The 11,405-nt window shown below is 43.5% G+C and overlaps 1 long non-coding RNA gene across 1 annotated transcript; it reads right to left on the reverse strand.

Moving 5' to 3' along the window:
- On the reverse strand, window positions 1-9,058 carry LOC133626860 (uncharacterized). The gene is made up of 3 exons (XR_009819806.1): window positions 8,412-9,058; window positions 6,099-7,260; window positions 1-2,768 (listed from the first exon to the last, which is right to left on the reverse strand). It is a non-coding gene; the product is annotated as an uncharacterized LOC133626860 (long non-coding RNA).
- Window positions 9,059-11,405: the final 2,347 nt, after the last annotated feature.

An 11,405-nucleotide genomic window follows, 5' to 3' on the forward strand; every position in this document is an offset into this window, starting at 1 on the left:
GGATGCTGCCTGCAGAGCCAGAGGCCATTTCTCAAGGAAGCCCAAAGCTACGTTCCTCAGAGCAAGATGCATGCCCAAGCAGAGCAATGATCCCACACCCCCACACACTGTGACATGCAGTCTATCCCATGTATGCCCCATGAGGCAGTTACCACATTCCAAGGTCTGTGTGTCCACCCCACTGGTGGGGTTTCCTCTCTCCACCCTGCCACCCAGCTGTGCTGCTGGGACCTGCTCAGAAACCTTCCCTAATTTTACCACCTGCCCAATCCACCCCATACATACACTGGAAAAGTGCTCTCTAGAGGAAAGATACTGCAGAGGGCAGGGACTGCACTGGTAGGGCTCAGCAGGGGGTTAGGTAGTCAGGCTGAGGGTAGGAAGGGTTCAGCTGTTGGCTTGAAGTGCAGGGTTAGTGTCACTGTCAGGGTTAAGGTGCTGAGAGCAGGAGGTTCTCTGGAAGCAATCCCCAAAGGCTACACAGGACAGCAGAGATTTACACCTCTGCATAACAGCTTCCACTTTCTCATCACCCCCCACCATCACCACCACAAACTTATTTGCCAAGGTGGAGCTTCTTGTACCAAACGATATCATTTTCTAAAACCATAACCATGTGTTGCAGTGAAACTGCTGTTGATGGGAAACCCTTGGCAGGAGACTAGGAAGGGCTCACATGTGCAAACACACACTTTTTGGTATCCTGTGAGAGCCACGTGTGTGAAAAGCAAATGGCACAAGGAGCCTCGTGGCACTTCAGCCCTTCACCTTTGGTGCCCCTGCTAATGCAAAAGAGAAGATACACTCAGGGATTCATTACTTGTCTGTTGTTTTGCCCTCAGATTTAAATTCATTTCCCACTGCATTCTTCTATGTTTCTTTCTTGTGACAGGAATTCAAAATTCATAGTGTTGCAGAGTAAGAAAAGCATTTACATCTTTTCAGATAAACTTAAAAGTGTGAAGGAGTATGCAAATTAGTCTTACAGTTAACTGTGCATTTAGGTCACAAATGCTAAATAACAAACTATGTTCCTGGTCCTGTAATGAAATGCAGAGTTGTTAAGCTACAGAACGAACTTTTCAGGTAGTCAGGTAACCTTCCCTACCTCCTGACTCTAGGTAGTTTGCCAATGTCTTTGTCTCAGTCCTGATTTCTGTCACGGGGAATTTCCAGGGGTACTACAAGCAGACCTTCATGAAGCTACAGAAGAAAAACTTTTGTAGGTTTTTGCCTATGAGCTCTTCTTTCTGCACTGAACAGCAGATTAGAATTCTGCACCTCTGATTATCAGCTATTTAGCTGGATTCTAAAGTGTTTTTTCTTTAACAAATGGTGATGGAGCTTTCATCTCTTCCTTTCAGATGTCACATCACTTCTGATAGCGACTGTGAATGATAAGCAGTGATTCAGACTCCCCTCCCCAAGGCCACCAATTGCATTTGTACATCGCTTTGATTTTCTGTGAATAAAAGATCACTCAGGAATCTGAGGGGATGCATTATTCATCTCTGAACTCCTCTGAAAATCATTTTCAGCTGTTTATAGCTCCAGTCATTTAGAACTAAGCTGCTCAACTTTGACTCATGACCAAACAAGTCTGGTCAAATTCCTCTGGTGATGCCAGGCAGGGGCCAGTGGGGATTTCTTCTCTGTAGCCACATTCTTTTCTCCTCAAATCAGTAGTGATGCTTCTCACAGATGTTTGTGTTCTATCTCAAGGGGAGTATCTCCCTTTACCTGCACTGGGACTGTTTGTATCTCCTGTGCAGTCTATCACACACACATGAAGAACAGGGCAATACACATCTTTCTTGCAGAAAACATGAGATATTTTACCCAGAGTGTTCTTCCATTTTGCATCCAGATAGAAACAAGAAGGAAAGCAGGAAAACACTGTGCTCTGTCACTCTGGGTTTGCAAACTGTGCTTACAAAAAATGTTTTCATGTGGTCTTGTCAACAAGTTCATTCTCTACAGTGAGTGACACTTTAGACTGTCATCCAGCATTTTTAATGAGGGCTCCCCAACAGGCTTCAGGGACTTCCAACAGGATTTTAAGAGCTTTACACAACTGCACTCTAACCAGAGAGGAGTTGACATTCTGCAAAGCAAAGTAGCCCAGAGGTAACGATACCAACAGAGCTTTCATGACAATGGTTCTCCTGTAGTTTTACAAGAGTGATTGCAGAAGGAACAAACATCAACATTTGTCCCAACCTTAATTGCTAGCTTCAAAACCAGAAAACAAATTTCTTAATCACTCAGGATTCATTCTTACTCATTCAGCATGCAGTTGATGCACTGGAAGGAAGGGATGCCAGCCAGAGGGACCTTGACAGGCTTGCGGGTGGGCCCAGGCAAACTTCATGAACTTCAACAAGGTCAAGTGCAATGTCCTGCACATGGGTTGGGACAAACTCAAGCACAAATATAGGCTGGGCAATGAATGCATTGAGAGCAGCCCTGAGGAGGACTTGGGGTAACCGCAGGCCAACTGTACTCTGGGCGCATCAGAAGTGTGGCCAGCAGGTTAAAGGAGGTGATTCTGCCACTCTGCTCTCGTGAGAACCCACCTGCAGTGCTGTGTTCAACTCTGGGGTCCACAACAAAAGAAGGACATAGAACTGTTGGAACAAGTCCAAAGGAGGGCCACAAAGGTGATCAGAAGGCTGGAGCTCCTCTCTTACGAAGATAAGCTGAGAGAGTTGGAGTTGTTCAGCCGGGAGGCTCAAGGCTCCAGGGAGACCTTATAGCAACCCTCCAACCTACAAGAAATCCAGACAGACTTTTTACAAGGGCACGTAGTGATAAGACAAGGGATAGTGGCTTCAAACTGAAAGAGGGTAGATTTAGATTAGATGTAAGGAAGAGGCTCTTCACTGTGAGGGTAGTGAGGTACTGACACAGGTTGCCCAGAGAGCCTGTAGCTGCCCAGCCCATGGAAGTGTTCAAGGCCAGGTTGGACAGGGCTTTGAACAATCTGGTCTAGTGGAAGGTGTCCCTGCCTGTGGCAGACGAGTTGGAACTACATGATTTTTAATGTCCCTTCCAACTCAAACTATTTGATGATTCTATGATTATAGCTATGCTGTGCTCCTGTTTTTAAGGCACACATGTAAATAGTGCTTTTAAAAACAACCTCTCTGGTAGCTATGTAAAGAATTACATAACAATGACAACTCTAAATTGAAATTGAAGGACAGTTCTAAGATTTTCATCTTCTTCCTGGCAAAAAAAACCACAACAACATTTTGAATACTTTCACAAGCCTCTTAAAACTAAAGAACATCTGCTCCCCACTACAAAAAAGACATGAACATACTGGAGAATCCAGTGAAGAGCTACTAAGTTTCTTAAGGAACTTGAGCATCTTCCAATGATGAAAAGCTGACTGGAGAAGGCTCAGGGATATCTTAATGTAAATAAATACTTGAAGGGAGAGTGTGAAGTGGATGAAGCCAGGTCCTTTTTAGTGGCACACAGTGACAGGACAAAGGGCAATCAGCACAAACAGAAACACAGTAAGTTCTCTCTGAACATCAAAATCTGCTTTTTTACTGTGAAGGTAACCAAGTACTGGCACAGATTGCCCAGGAAGGTTGTGCAGTCCTCATCCTTGATATTCAAAGCCATTTGGACATGGAAAATCAGCTGTGGGTGACCCTGATGGAGCAGGGGGGTGGAGCGAAATGACCTCCACAGGTCCCTTCCCACCTCAACCAGTTTGTAATTCTGGAGACTTCCATAAAAGATACCCACTCTCTTCAGGGATAAGACCAGTAACAACAGAAGGACTTAAGCTACTTTCCATCTAGCTGCATGAGCTGGAAGTGGTGTCAACTCAAAGAGTTTTAGGTAGATGGTGGAGGCAGGTTATGGTGCAGCTGCATTGTCTCCAGATTAGTTACAAAGGCTCCTTACAGGCCAAAATTTTCTATAGGCACATGTTCCTATTTTAGACTACAGTAAACTATGCCTCAGTTTCACTTCTGCCTTTCTACAGTAGGAATCTAGACAACTAACTCACACACAGATACCCACGGAAAAATGAGATAATTCCACCCATTTTGGTAACTGCTGAAAAAAAACCTACCTGGGGAGCAGATCATAGCTCAGAATTGCTGAGTAAAGGATAAAAAGCTGGAAAAGGGTAAGGACTGAGATGCAGCCCAGAGGAGAGCAATGGTGGACAAATGTGTCTCAGGTTGTCACAAGTATTTTGTGACACTTGAGTGCAAAAAAGCCTGAGTTTAAAGGACCAATCAAACAGAAAGCATGTAAATCCCTACAGCACACTTTCTGCTGAAAGATGGCAGCTTTTCATAGTCTGCTGCTCTCAGCTGTGAAGTCAGAAATGGAATTGAAGTCAACCTCCAAATAACATTATGACATTTGGCTCAATGTTGCATATTTTATCTTGACTTTTGATAGTAGATCAATTTCACAAGATCTTAGAAGCTTACAAGGTCACTCTGAGATTTAACTGATCCTTGCTGCCATTCAGGGGTCAGTCTAGCCAAATCCAAGCTATCTCTGAAGTTATGAGAGCATAGGAGGGTCTTCCACCCTGGGATACAGACTTAACATGTTGGAAATGGCATATTGCATATTGGAAATGACAGAGGTACATTGTGGCAGCATGTAGCATGACACATGTGACATCCAGTTCACTCACCCTTGCCCAAGCACACATCCTACGTGTTTCTCTGTTTACTCCAGTACCAGCAAAGGTCTAATATTTTTTTTGTGAGGAAATGCAACACTACAGAGGCTGGGGAGAACCACTGACACAAACCCCACAGGGACTCAAATCCCAAAACTCAGAAGCCTAAAATCAGGCCTTTTTCTCATTTAAAAAATGATACCTTTGACCTCTCCCATACAAGAGAAGTCCTATGCCTCTGCAGTATTTGCTCCTGCACCTCTTGTCCAAAAAGAAAAAGAAAGAACATAAAAGGATTGCACTGAGTCTGTAACTGGGAAAAGATTTTTTTTCCCAGACAGATACAGTCTTTGAATTACTGAAGATAAAATATTCTTCAAAAAAACCTTCAGCATGAAATGGAGAGATTAAGTCCCAAGTTTATGCCTTTTTCTTAGGGAGGTTTCTGCACAACTCTGTTAGTCTGAGCTGAGTTGCCTGGAACAAAGGCTCCTGTTTGAGTGATCAATATTAAACTTCTCTAATTGAAGAGTCAAGCAAGGCATTTTGTACAATCTCCACATTTCAGTATGAACAATTTTAGAGGAAAACTTCCAGAAATTGCCATTACGAGTTGCAAAAGCTTTGAATTCACAAATATTTCTGTGTGTCAGGGACAGTTCTCTGGCAAATGTCAGTGTTATTTTCCCTGGATATGTGACCAAGTGAGCTGATGTGAGTCAGTCACCACTGTACAAACACACAAGTTTTACCATTAACTCAGACCATCCTAGAACCAGTAGCACTAAGCTGATGCTGGTGTATTGACCAAGGTGGAGGAAAAGCTGCTCATTTATAATACCAGTACCCTGGGTAAAGATGAACAGCACCTGGAGGATTGCCTGGAGCTGAAGAGAGATTCCATTTCACATAGCATTCATGTTATCTCTTCATTTAGCCCTAGCCAAGTAAAAATCTATCTTTCTTGGGCACAAAGCAACACACTAAAATCAGATCCACAACAAAGTACATGGTCCTAAATCATCAGTTCACGGTCTCACTACAATTTAAGTCATCTGACATAGAGATTATCTCCATGACTGGAGAAATAAAGCACAACATCCCAGGTAGCAAGACAGGCTGTCTTTTTTCAGTCTTTGTCACTTAACTGCTGTCAGAAGACAAGTGTGGTGGAAAGCAGTCCACAAACATGTAGCACAGTCGCCACTTTTTCTTACTTGCCTTTTTCCAACAGCTAACGAATGAATGCATACGACTTGCAAAAATTGAGTCTGAGCCATACTTCTGAAGGCAGAAAGACTGCATAAAGACAGCTCCAGTCTGAAGTAGAAAAAGACCTTTGTAGCAAATTGAATTTAGTAATGTCATCAGGAGCTTCTGACTCAGGGCCCAACTCTGCCCAGCTGCGCACTCAAACCACCACCCCACATACCTGCCAAACCAGCACGATTCAGCAGCCACTTGGAGCTCTGCCATGAGCAGCTGGACAGAAGATGACTTGATGCAGCTATACAGAACATGTAATGAAGAAGTTCCTTTTATTGCAGGGTTGTAATTAAGTCATACTTTGTCACACTGCTACTGGCTGCAGCAGGAAGACTACTGGTGAGTTGCACCAGGACAAACAGCAGATGGGATCAGGTTGTTATTCCACTTCAGACCAGTCCACGTTGGCTTCAGTGAGTCAGATCAGTTTAACCTAGCTTTTCCTTGCCTCTTTCCACTGCCTGGCAGGTAGCCCAGATAAAAGGGCTGCTTGCATTGCTCAGATGCAGAGGAGGGTGCTCTGTCTCTAGCCATTAGCAGGAAGGTGTTGCACAGGCTGCAGTTTTCTGGAGGCTCTCTGTGCAGCAGAGGAGGGCATTTCTACAGCAACAAAAAGTGCAAGACATCACTGCCAAATGGTTCACCTTTGAAGAAGCTTCTCAGGCCTGCTGCTCTTCCTGTCCCTGCAGACTAGTTACTGTAGTTTCATTGTACAGGGACAAAACACCCCATACATGCACTTAAAGAAAAATAATTAAGAACTTTCAGGTTAGTGTTCATCTCATACAAGTCAGGCTTAATATTTTCCTCTAGTTGGTCACCCAGACAGCTTAATGAGCTCTCAGGAGGGCACCTCTGCTTGCCGAGCAGTTCAATAGTGAGCTGACAGCTCCCTCCTCTGTCAGAAAGCACTAAAAGCAGTCTAAAAATCTGTGCTGGTGACACTTGGAGCAGCGGACATGTTTTCTTTCATTTTTTGCATGTAAGTATGGGGAGTCTCCGGGACAGTTCCCTGTTGGTACAAGACTCCCCAGACAAATGCACTGAGTGCTACTAAAGCTTCAGTTCTCTTCCCACCCTACAGCCAGCATCAGAGCATGGCCAGGATTTCCTTCCCCTTCCAGCTCTGTAAGCACATGCCTGGTGTCCTGCTCTGGTCCTTCTCTCACTCAGCTTCTCCAGAGCGTAGCAGCAGCCAGAAGAAGGGAGCAGAGTAGAAGCACTGTCCTGCTCAGGCAAGAATGGAGGTTCCTGTAGGTCACTGATAGGTCTGTCCTTGCTGCTCAGCTACAGCATGTTTCACAGTCAGGGATATCTGTTAGTCCCTTCTGCATGTAAGAAAAAGAATGTATTTAGCAAGCACTTGATGGCAAGTTGAAATCACATATGTAAATTTAGACCCAGTAGGATGTTATCCCTGATGTGTTCCCTTCACTGACAAGCCAGTCTGGGATACAAACAAAGTGTTGCATGTGCTCTACATTTATGCCTCATGCCAAGTTTAAGTCTAAGGGCTTTTTTTGCTGGTTCTTGCAACAAAAACAGAAGGAGAGGGCACATAATAGAAAAACCAATTTGGAAGTACTTGTGAAATGAATTAATCATTTCACGTTGCATCAATATATTCTTCTCAGTTTACCCTCTAAAACTAAAGAAGGAAAGGTTCAATTTCTTTTTCACACAGTCACTAAAGCTCTTTCAAATATTCCTAAATTCAGGAAATAGGAAGAAAACAATCAGATTACTTTAAACTGCACCACAAGTTAACATAAAATGCTTTACTGTACATTTTTGTATTCCTTTACTATTCTATACTCTAACATTTTACAAAGATTACCATTTCTGTAGAGTTACTGCTATATCCTACTAAACATATCTGAATTTTGTCTGTTCTGCTCCATTTGAAAACTTTAAGTTCTGTATAAATTTGGTCTTTGAGTATAAACCGAATTTCACTGGTCTTGCTTGCTCCTTGCTAGTAAAACTGTAGATTTTTCTGATAGGATGTTTAACACAAAGTCCCTCCACACATACCACAAGGTAAACTTACTTCTGTTGCATTTTCTTGCCATAGCAGCTACTGTGCATTTAAAGCCAGAAGAACACCATGTACAAACTTAAAGCAAAGGTGTTATGTTGCTGTGAAAGAAGCTAAATAATTGTGGATTGAAATTAAAATCAGCTTTCAACTGAGATACAAATTAAGAGAATTGTGCAGAAAAAAATGGCTTGCAACAAAAAATAATAGTGAAGTACAGGAAAGATTTTCAGAACTACATGAGGAGCTTCTTGTGCCCTATTTGTGGGAGAGAGAGGAAGGTGCGTCACACTAGGATTAAGGGATGAGCTCATGAAAGTCACTGCTGCCTGGAGCTGTCATGCCCAAGAGTCAGTCAGGGCATCCAAGAGGTACAGACTTCTGGATACACATTAGCAGGTAGAGATGTAAGATAAGATTTTGGTTTGGGTAATAACTCACCTTTGCATGAGGAGACCAGTTGGATCCCACACTCGGACAGGGAATATTGAACACAAAGATTTCTGGTCGCTTCACTGCAGGATTTAAACAGTGCTTGCTTCATCTAGAGAGACAGGATAAGCTTTGACAGCCAAGCTGTTCTTGGAAGGCCTATATTCTTCTGAACCTCAACAGTTTCTGTACCAGGGTTTCTCTTGGTAGGAATACAGAGATGTGTGACTAGAGGCCAGCAACTTCTGAGCTTGTGTCCCTGCTGATGTCAATTAGGGTCTTTGGATTTCCCTCTCCTTGAGGGAGTGCAGTTCTCTGTTCTGTGAAAGTCCCCTGCATGTGGCACTGTAGTTCTCCTCCTTGTTAGGGTTCTCATGACAGCAACACTGATCAACACAGCACCCACAGGTCCATCTGTAAGCTGAGTTAATTGCTACAGCAACAGAAAAGGAGAATGCTAAAGGACTGGCTTTCAAGGTGGCCACCTCCTCTAGGACTTCAGACAGGTGACTTGCCTTTCAGGCTTCTTTATCTGTGCAACAGGTCAAAAAACTAATTTCATCAAGGCCAGCATTTGGCCTAAATGCTGTGTACACCAAGGAGGGAGGAAGAATGATGTCCTAAATGGAAAAACTAGATCGCCTCTTGGTTTGGATTCTGCTTTTACTTTCTTTTTTTTTTTTATACTGGCACCATTGGGAAGAGTTCCCATTTGCTTAATTAGGCCACATATGAGGAATCTGGGAAGACACTTAGTATGTTTGGAGTAGCTTGACCTACTAATTTTCATCCTTTATGAGTCTGAGCAGACTGGGTTCAGATTAAAGTTCATACCTTTAAGAGAAGCTGGATACCCAGATCAGCTTGGAAAGGTAAACTGTTGGGATTTTTTGTTTTGCTTTGCTTTAAAACAACACACACACACACACCACCCCACAAACACTGCCTGACTTCAGTGGAACTCATTGCAAATGGTAACTCTGCAATAAAAATGTCTGGAAAATATACTCTGGCATGTTTCAGCTGCTTCTGGCTATTAGTTAAACATTTTTTTCCCCACTATATGGGCTCCTATCTTGGAAAAAAAGGAGAGGAAGACTCAAGTTTACAACCAAACTAATTGTTTTGGAATATGTTACTTTAACTCATAATTGAAGTCTCCACATGTCATGTGATAAGAGCAGCACTTCTCTACTACCTTCTCATCCTTGAAGCTGATGCCTACAGTGGTCCTAGCCATACCATAAAACTCAGGAAGAAGACTATCTTGAACTGTGACACAAACATGAGACAAAGATAAGGGAACACAGGAAGCCAGCACTACAGACACCTTCAAAAGGAGTAATTTAGAGATGGAGTTAGATTGAAAATTCTCAGAACTGCTAGCAGAGCTTGTTGGTCACCATCTTCATTAAAATCAAAGTTCTAAATCCATTAGAAGCTATTTACCAAATTGGAAAAAAGCAACTCCTGAATCACTCTGATATGATGCCATTTCAACAGGGCTCACGTGAAAGCACAGGACCTGGGGCTATAGACCCATCCAGATCCAAAGAGCTCTCTGCCTTGGGCAAGGAGATGCTGCTCTAGGAAAAGGAGCACACAACTATTGTGATCAAAACATCCAAGAATATGTTATTAACAAAGGCCAAACTTTCCTAAGGCCAATGAAAAAAAAAAATAGTAGGCCACAAGGACCTCTATTATAGACAGCAAGAATAAAAATATAAAATAACCCTATGACCACAGAACAACTGATCTGGGCTTACAGCCCCACAGAGCTGGTGTCCAAATGACACAGGCATTTTCACTACTGACCTCAGACAACTGAACTTCTGCCTCAATATTCTTGTAATGTAAAAGGCACAGGCACCACCTCCTAATGGATACTGTTGACGATTTGTTAAGAATCGGTACCAAGCTGTGTGCATAAAACCATTTATCATAGAACGGTAGGGGTTGGAAGGGACCTTTAGAGATCATCTAGTCCATTTATCAGTTTATGTCAAACATTTGGTTGATTTTATTAAAAAGTCAGTTTCCTTAAAGCACTTCCCAGAGCAAGCTAGTCCCAGAGGCATGTTTACTTAAGAGGGGTTAAGCAGCTCCTTCCTCTACAGACACCAGAGCAGTCCATAAAAAGGTCAGTCTAAACTTAGCTGGCAACGCAAACACTGTCAAATGAGGAGGGAATGGGGATGGGAAGAGACACTTATTAATGGGGTTGCATCCCAGGATTGATAGAGTACTCAGTCTCCCTTTGGGGAACAGAGATTAAGTAGGCTATCCCCAAATGCCAGCTAAAGGCTATGGTGCCTGTTGCACATGGGAACCTCGAGGAACATGCAGAAGCTGGCTGTCATCAATGTCCTCTATACACATTAATTCTCTTTTCAGCTAATGCATGACCCAAGCTCCCCTAAAGCTGGCACCACCTGTTAAGCCTTCTCAGGTAGGCAAGGAAGGAAAGAGGACACTAATGAAGCAGTACCCTTCCTCCAGCACACAGATGAGACATTCCATCAACCAAAGGGTTTTGTGGTCTAGTATGAGGACAATCCTTGCATCACTCACACTGAAAACCTCCTCAGATCCTGACAATAGAATATGACAGAGTTCAATCCTCCTAGCTCTCTCCTCTGCTGCCTGCCAGCTCCTCAGCTTCCTCCAGCTCCCAACAGCTCTGCTCAGCTGCTGTTAACAGCGGAGTTTACCTGCTTAACTGGAAAAAAAAAAAAACAACAACAGTGAACCAACTCCCAATTCAAACAGGCCCAACCAAAAGGCCTGTAGGCAAACAGGGCACCCTGATACAACACCTCCCGATCACAGCCACCCTTCCCTGGCTCCCCTGGCCTAACGATAGCTGAGGGCCCTGGGACTGGCTAGGAAGCTGGGCCAAACACCGGTAGCTCCCCCACAGCCCACTCAGCTTGAAGGAAAGCAGAGGAAGCGCACACACCTTCGCCCTCACAACGAAGGGCTCTCGTTCAAGGTATGAGT

Source organism: Colius striatus, chromosome 15 (genome assembly GCF_028858725.1).
Source record: "Colius striatus isolate bColStr4 chromosome 15, bColStr4.1.hap1, whole genome shotgun sequence".
Lineage (NCBI taxonomy): Eukaryota > Metazoa > Chordata > Aves > Coliiformes > Coliidae > Colius > Colius striatus.